This window comes from Physella acuta, unplaced genomic scaffold, assembly GCF_028476545.2.
Source record: "Physella acuta isolate Inbredline_101_S28 unplaced genomic scaffold, ASM2847654v3 ptg000049l, whole genome shotgun sequence".
NCBI classification, from domain to species: Eukaryota; Metazoa; Mollusca; class Gastropoda; family Physidae; genus Physella; species Physella acuta.
Genome location: NW_026731569.1, coordinates 808,706 through 817,500, shown reverse-complemented (window position 1 = coordinate 817,500; position 8,795 = coordinate 808,706). Strand labels below are relative to the sequence as shown.

The following is an 8,795-nucleotide window of genomic DNA, read 5'->3' as shown; positions in this document are numbered from 1 at the left end:
GTGTGTGTGTGATTGTCAAGTGTCTGTGTGTGGTTGTCAAGTGTGTGTGTGTGTGGTTGTCAAGTGTGTGTGGTTGTCAAGTGTGTGTGGTTGTCAAGTGTGTGTGGTTGGCAATTGTGTGTGGTTGGCAATTGTGTGTGGCTGTCGATTGTGTGTGGTTGTCAATGGTGTGTGGTTGTCGATTGTGTGTGGTTGTAAAGCAAGTGGTTGTCAAGTGTGTGTGGTTTTCAAGTGTGTGTGATTGTCAAGTGTGTGTGGTTGTTAAGTGTGTGTTGTTGTAAATTGTGTGTGGTTGTCAATTGTGTGTGGTTGTCAATTGTGTGTGGTTGTAAAGCATGTGGATGTCAAGTGTGTGTGGTGGAAAAACCTGTGGTTGTCAAGTGTGTGTGGTGGAAAAACCTGTGGTTGTCAAAGTGTGTGTGTGGTTGTCTCCTGCATGTTAACTCAAGACATTTAAGTGGTTTGTTTCGTTTGACAGTTTATACATACATACACACACACACGCATACACAAGCGCCATTATCATTCTAGGAAAATGCTTGGCCTAATCAGTTCGCCTCTTAGTTAGTCTTTTTTTTGTTTTTCAAATATTATTATAAAAATAAAACAACAAAACGAAATACACAGAAATTAAATAATCTAGATCTAAATTTTTACTTTTCGTGCTTTAATTTACTAAACATTTAGAAACAATAGTAATAGAGTCGTGATCTAATCATCGTTACCCCCCATTAAAATCATTATAATCATAAACTTCCCAGTACACGACGTGCTTTAAAAATCGAAAAAATAAAAAAAAATATTTACCTTTAAAAGCAAATTAGATTATCCTCGTCACGCAGTAATGAATACCATGGATACGGCTTAGAGGCGAGTATCAGAAAGTTAGAGCCCACACAACAGATACACGGATCTCTTAAGATAGACCCGGCACGACACTAGCAAGCCAACAGATATACACTGAGCTCTTGGTGAGCCAGCCATGTAACGTCCAAAACAGACGCAAAGTTCAGAGTTCAACTTGTTTAGTACAACTCAACACATGTCAACACAACTTAGCAGACGAGAACTTCCTACCTGGCTAATTTACTACACTACAACTACAGCGGGAGGGGGGAGGGGGGGGGGGGGGGGTAACGGACGTTGACGTCTATTTTTGTTTTTTCTGAGTATGAGAGAACTTGAAGCACAACGGTGTTGAGAAAACACTTCACTTCGTGACAAAATCTTCACCAAATTATTAAATTAATAATTTGATAATAATCGCTAAAAGACGTTCCTTGGTACAGAGCGATGGAGAAAAAAAATAGTTTGAACATTGCTGAAAATATTCTGAAACTTATGGTGACTTTTCAAACTTTGGGTAGCTTATGTCAAACTTTGGGTAACTTATGTTAAACTTTGGGTAACTTATGTTAAACTTTGGGTAACTTATGTTAAACTTTGGGTAACTTATGTTAAACAAAAGGATTTATGTTAAAGCTACAGAAAATATTTTAAAACAGGCAATAACGTAAAGATGTGTTACAAAAGATTCTCCATACCTTGCTAGACTTAAACCCTGCTAGTCGCCACCAACAACCAGCTCTGGTGACGTGTGCTAAAAACCTAGAGGTCACTGCCTCTTGTAGTACTGACCACAGCTAGAGTTTGATGAACCTATTGAACCAACGTTCAATAGACCGAACCAGACTGACCTAGCACATGTAAGGAGCTGATTAGACTGAATCAGTGTAGCTTGTTGACATGTGTAGCGTGGCACTGGGTCGGCTAGGCTAGCAAGAGACAACACCCAATCATTTATACCCCCTCCCCCACCCACTTCCTATAAATATTTCCAAGACATGCCACATGTCGTAGATTGTTACGTCATACAAGTGGCGATAAGAGCCAGTGGACACAGCCCCCCCCCCCCCCCCGAAGATAGTTTACCACACCCCCCCCCCCCGAACGAAATGGAATTTATATATAAAATAAATACTTTTGACAGAGTCCGCCCACCCCGAAAATTTCAAGTGCACCCCCGGAGAAAAAAGTCTTGAAGAAACACTGTATCCAAGAAACATGATAGATGGGTGAACAATTGTTATCGGTCGTATTTTCTTGTTTTGTAAGCAATGCACATAACAGGGGAGTTTGTGACACCCATGTGAAGGGCAGAGGTGGGGGTGGGGGTGTTAGACACGACAAAGGCCTGAAAAGCAGAAATCTTCCAGCAGCCCGTCTAACCCCACCTAGTTCTGTGTTCAGCAAACCTGCAGTTTTCTTATCTGACCAACCTTTGTACATCTGTCTGTTTGTTTGTGGTTTAAAAGCTTATCTTCAGAACAAAATGGACGCCTGAAAGTTTTTTCTACTTGAGTCTACACGCTGTCCTTTCTATAAACAGCGCATCAAAGTTCATCAGCTAATTGGATGGTTTTAGTGACCTGCACTGTGGACAGACACCAGATAATTGGCTATGTGCTGCGTCTAGACTGATATTTTAGAGAATGTTTTAACCTTTCAACAGGTTCCATTATGAACATTTCTGGTGCCATTTGTCGCCAAAATGTTAACCGTTGCCGCAGTTGAGAATACCAGTAGGATAACTGCAGGTCCCTGAACGAGTAAAATGATTTGTCACGAAAGCTGTGATCAAATAATGGTAGTGTGATGCGGGTTTGTGTCACATTGTCAGTCAGATAGGATCATGTCATTCTGTCAGCCAGTCACATAGAACCCACCCAGGGAACTGCCATGTATGTAAGGAGGGAACAAACAGTCATGTATGTAAGGAGGGAACAAGCAGTCATGTATGTAAGGAGGGAACAAGCAGTCATGTATGTAAGGAGGGAACAAACAGTCATGTATGTAAGGAGGGAACAAGCAGTCATGTATGTAAGGAGGGAACAAGCAGTCATGTATGTAAGGAGGGAACAAGCAGTCATGTATGTAAGGAGGGAACAAACAGTCATGTATGTAAGGAGGGAACAAACAGTCATGTATGTAAGGAGGGAACAAACTGTCATGTATGTAAGGAGGGAACAAGCAGTCATGTATGTAAGGAGGGAACAAACAGTCATGTATGTAAGGAGGGAACAAACAGTCATGCATGTAAGGAGGGAACAAGCAGTCATGTATGTAAGGAGGGAACAAACAGTCATGTATGTAAGGAGGGAACAAACAGTCATGTATGTAAGGAGGGAACTAGCAGTCATGTATGTAAGGAAGGAACAAACAGTCATGTATGTAAGGAGGGAACAAGCAGTCACGTATGTAAGGAGGGAACAAACAGTCGTTTATGTAAGGAGGGAACAAACAGTCATGTATGTAAGGAGGGAACAAACAGTCATGTCTTTAATATAGTGTAGTAGAGCAGTGTCAAAATGTAGCAGTTTGCGTAATGTAATGTTTGAGATATGATTCACCACTAATGCAATTCACTTTGCCTCCGTGTTATCTAATAGCAGCGACTTCTGTTGTGAAGACAGGCGTATGTCAATACAGTTCTTATACTGTATGCAGACGCTGATATATGTTAGTTAGTCTGACACTGTCGGCCTAACCACTTTCTCCTCAGTGCCCTTGGATCAACCTGAAACACGAGCACACCCCATCAGGATAAACTGATCTGAGCAAACATAGGATCCGTCTTGAATTGTTCAGATGACGTCTTGAATTGGTTAGATATCACAGACATCCCCTAGTCAACAGACCGAGTTCAAATCTGCGCTGTCCAATCTAGTTCATGACCTATTTCACCTTCCTAAATTTCGACCTTTACATAGCAAATGACACATTGCTTTAATTTAGACTATTTAAAGCCTGGTTATGTAAGTGTTGTTTTTAAATGACTTGAGGATAACCAAAAGTACGAGACATAATTTTTCTATCAACAGCAAGGCCTGGAAGTTTAAAACAGAAAGCCATTCTTTAGCTGTCACGTGTACAACAGTACCACGCGTGTAAGCAGCTCCAGGATGGCATTGGTTCAAAATCTCAACCGTTTTTTTTTTTCTGCACACCAACAAAGACAAACATTTATCTTCCGGCGTTTAGTATAACCTACACGAATATAAATCAACAGAAGCATACAAACACACTCGCACACATCAACACACATCAACATACATGTACACATCAACACACTCACACACATCAACACACATGTACACATCAACACACTCGCACACATCAACACACTCGTACACATCAACACACATCAACACACATGCACACATCAACACACATCAACACACTCGCATACATCAACACACATCAACACACATGCACACATCAACACACATCAACACACTCGCACACATCAACACACTCGTACACATCAACACACATCAACACACTCGCACACATCAACACACATCAACACACATCAACACACGTGCACACATCAACACACATCAACACACTCGCACACATCAACACACATCAACACACATGTACACATCAACACACATCAACACACATCAACACACGTGCACACATCAACACACATCAACACACTCGCACATTTCAACACACTCGCACACATCAACACACATCAACACACATCAACACACGTGCACACATCAACACACATCAACACACTCGCACACATCAACACACATCAACACACATGTACACATCAACACACATCAACACACATCAACACACGTGCACACATCAACACACATCAACACACGTGCACACATCAACACACATGTACACATCAACACACTCGCACACATAAACACACTCACACACATCAACACACATGCACACATCAACACACATGCACACATCAACACACATGCACGCATCAACACACATGCACACATCAACACACATGCACACATCAACACACTCGCACACATAAACACACTCACACACATCAACACACATGCACACATCAACACACATGCACACATCAACACACATGCACGCATCAACACACATGCACACATCAACACACATGCACACATCAACACACATGCACACATCAACACACATGCACACATCAACACACATGCACGCATCAACACACATGCACACATCAACACACATGCACACATCAACACACATGCACACATCAACACACATGCACGCATCAACACACTCGCACACATAAACACACTCGCACACATCAACACAAATGCACGCATCAACACACTCGTACATACCAACACACATACAATAACAAACGAACCCTCAAACCTTCGACTGCCGACAATTTTCTAAGTGACATAAACTCGTCAGGTACTAGGCGAGATTTAAACATATTTTTTCTATGAACAAGACCTTAGTATAACGCCATGTAACACCAATACAAACAACGCCATATCGTGGACAAAACCAAATCTATCATCGGTTAAAAAACATCAAGTACAGACTGAGGCTAAATCTCTCAAGATGGGTTTATTTTAAAGTATTTGAGAGGATAAGTGTCTTTGTCTTGGTGAAATACATTCATGTTATTCAGTGGTGAATCAGTGTAATTTTAATACCATCAAGAAATGGACCATCAGCTCATTAAGGGGGCAGTATCACCCAGACTAGGGGAGGGAAACAAAAACTATCACCAAAAAAAACTATTTGACATACACATGTCAAATTTTTACAGCAATAGTAACGTTTCTTCTGCTATAATACAGTATATAAATTGTAGGGTATATGTATGGCAATAAATTGTCAAAAAATTATTTTGTTAATATTTTATCACATTTTTAATTTTTGGTAAACATTTTTTCGAAACCATAAGTAAAGTACTTAAAATTTGGTATAAACCTTCCTTGCGTCATTGGGAACGTCCGGGACTAAGATAATATTATTCTATTGAGAGATAATTTTTTTAGGAAATTTCAAAGTTCAATTATTTTGGGTCTGACTTTGAAAAATTCTAAAATTTTCAAAATCAGTCACAATGGATATCTCCTAGCCCCGGACATAGGCAACCCTGTTATGCATCTCCTAGAGTATTTTCGGAAGGAAGGGCCTAAATGTTGGAAAACCGCAGCCAAAAATTACTTAGTAAACATTTTTAGGTAAAATTATTTATAAAAAATGTTTGCATCATACGTTAACTTTCTTTTATGTGCTGTTTTATAGCTCCTTGCTATTTACTATTATGGTAAAAGATTTATGTGTGTATGTATAATAGTTTTTTTTTGGCAAATTTTTTCGTCAATTTTCAAATTTCTGGGTGATACTGCCCCCTTAACTGACCGATGCACCCCTCCCCTTACTAGATCAGCTGAAACATTCTGCATAAGAGGGTTGAGAGGGTTAAAACATGAGCCTCAACCATGGGTCTGGGTTGTCATCATGTTTCAGCCCCAAACTGGGTCTGGGGTTGTCATCTTGTTTTAGACAGCAAACTATTTATGTGGTGGTGTTCATCAGCGCACGACTGGGATGTTGGCACCAACTTGAGAACTACTGGTATTACAAATGAGGCCGTTGAAGTGGTTTTTGTTTTTCGTTCGTGCATGGTAGACCAATGAAGATAAGAGCTGAGCACTTCACTTACTGACCCCTTACAATCGTGGTCAAAGATTTTAACAAGTCTCTAATTTCGTGGTCAGAGATTTGAACAAGTCTCTAATTTCGTGGTCAGAGATTTTAACAAGTCTCTAATTTCGTTGTCAGATATTTTAACAAGTCTCTAATTTCTTTGTCAGAGATTTGAACATGTCTCTAATTTCGTGGTCAGATATTTTAACAAGTCTCTAATTTCGTGGTCAGAGATTTGACCAAGTCTCGAAAGTCCACGATATCATGTCGCCCTACTCCAAAAGTTTCGTGACGTCTTTACCAAGTCTTGTAACTGATGGAAACGGATCGTCACCCATCGTTGAGCAGCAGTGACCTCTGCCGGGCTGAAGCCATCAAGGTCATCAAGGTCACTGAAAATGATGAAACGAACTAGATCAACATCTACTAAAGTACGCCGAAACTTAAAAAGCTCCCTCCTTCCCTCCCCTCCCCTTTCCCCGACTAATCGCATATTTTATCACTTAACCTCCTAAATTCCGTGACAAATTGAGCAAACACAAGACACTAATGTAAGAGTTCTATGAATGCTCTAATAAGTAAACACAAGTACACCCTGACCTAAATAACGACACCATTGTTGTTGACACATCTACTCCCGACCGACCATGTAGTGGGGGGGGGGGGGCAGAGGTCAAGACACGAGGAAATGTAACAATATCTGCACACACAAAAAACTCGCAATTAGTTCAAATAATTGGCGACCTTTTACTTTCATGTTATCTGCAGATCTGGTTCTAATTCTACTATTGAATTGTTATTACGATTATATATGAATATATATATATATATATATATATATATATATATATATATATATATATATATATATATATATATATATGATTAGGTTTATTAGTAAATAATAACACGAGTTTTACGTCTACTTTGAAACATTTGATGTTGGCCTTTCACTTTAAATGACTCAAACAAAAAAAATGTTTTCGTATACCATTTCAGTTAAGAATTCCTATGAGTTTTTTAAATTACATTTACCAATCCAGGCACCCAAAGAGGTACCCACACAGGTACAGAGACAGGCACCCACACAGGTACCCACACAGGTACCCACACAGGTGAACACGTAAATCTGAGCACCTGAACAAGTTCTATTGAAAGACACGCCGCCTGTTAGTCATCTATTTTGGCATCTTTACTGACCAGAAATATGAAGTGTTAAAGATTTATACTTTAACTAGCCAATAGATTTTGTGTTTTGTAAGTAGTACTTGTGCAGATCTGTATAATCATGTGCTTCACTCTAAAATAATTCTACGTTTGTTGTTGTAGACAAATTATTAGTAGATCTCAACAAAAAAAATTTTCAGGAGTCTTCAATAATTGACACCAAGTGTATAAAACTGTGTACCATTTATCCACTGTCGTTATAAAACACAACACCGCCTACCGCTGTACCCACCTAACACTGTACCCATACCTGCCACTGTACCCACCTGCCACTGTACCCACCTGCCACTGTACCCATACCTGCCACTGTACCCATACCTGCCACTGTACCCACCTGCCACTGTACCCACCTAACACTGTACCCATACCTTCCACTGTATCCACCGGCCACTGTACCCATACCTGCCACTGTACCCATACCTGCCACTGTACCAACCTGCCACTGTACCAACCTGCCACTGTACCCACCTACCACTGTACCCACCTAACACTGTACCCATATCTTCCACTGTACCAACCTGCCACTGTACCAACCTGCCACTGTACCAACCTGCCACTGTACCAACCTGCCACTGTACCCACCTACCACTGTACCAACCTGCCACTGTACCAACCTGCCACTGTACCCACCTACCACTGTACCCACCTGCCACTGTACCCACCTAACACTGTACCTATACCTGCAACTGTACCAACCTGCCACTGTACTCACCTACCACTGTACCCATACCTGCCACTTTACCCATACCTGCTACTGTTCCCACCTGCCACTGTAACACTGTACCCATTCCTGCCACTGTACTATGATACTTGGGTCAAGATTGAAGAACTATGTTTGGACGGCACCACTTGGGTCAAGATTGAAGAACTGTGTTTGGACGGCACCACTTGGGTCAAGATTGAAGAACTGTTTGGACGGCACCACTTGGGTCAAGATTGAAGAACTGTGTTTGGACGGCACCACTTGGGTCAAGATTGAAGAACTATGTTTGGACGGCACCACTTGGGTCAAGATTGAAGAACTATGTTTGGACGGCACCACTTGGGTCAAGATTGAAGAACTATGTTTGGACGGCACC

General features: G+C 40.9%; 1 protein-coding gene across 2 annotated transcripts in view; it reads right to left on the bottom strand.

Moving 5' to 3' along the window:
- Window positions 1–1,656, bottom strand: part of LOC131945481 (carbonic anhydrase 2-like) — a 21,944-nt gene extending 20,288 nt beyond the window's left edge. Inside the window, exon 1 of one of the 2 annotated variants that reach the window (XM_059306375.1) lies at window positions 1,545–1,656. The gene's annotated coding sequence lies outside the window, so the exon portion shown is untranslated. Of the gene's footprint in view, window positions 1–807; window positions 966–1,544 lie in introns of those variants that run through there. The other variant, XM_059306374.1, reaches the window with a different exon arrangement.
- Between the last annotated feature and the right edge of the window lie 7,139 nt (window positions 1,657–8,795).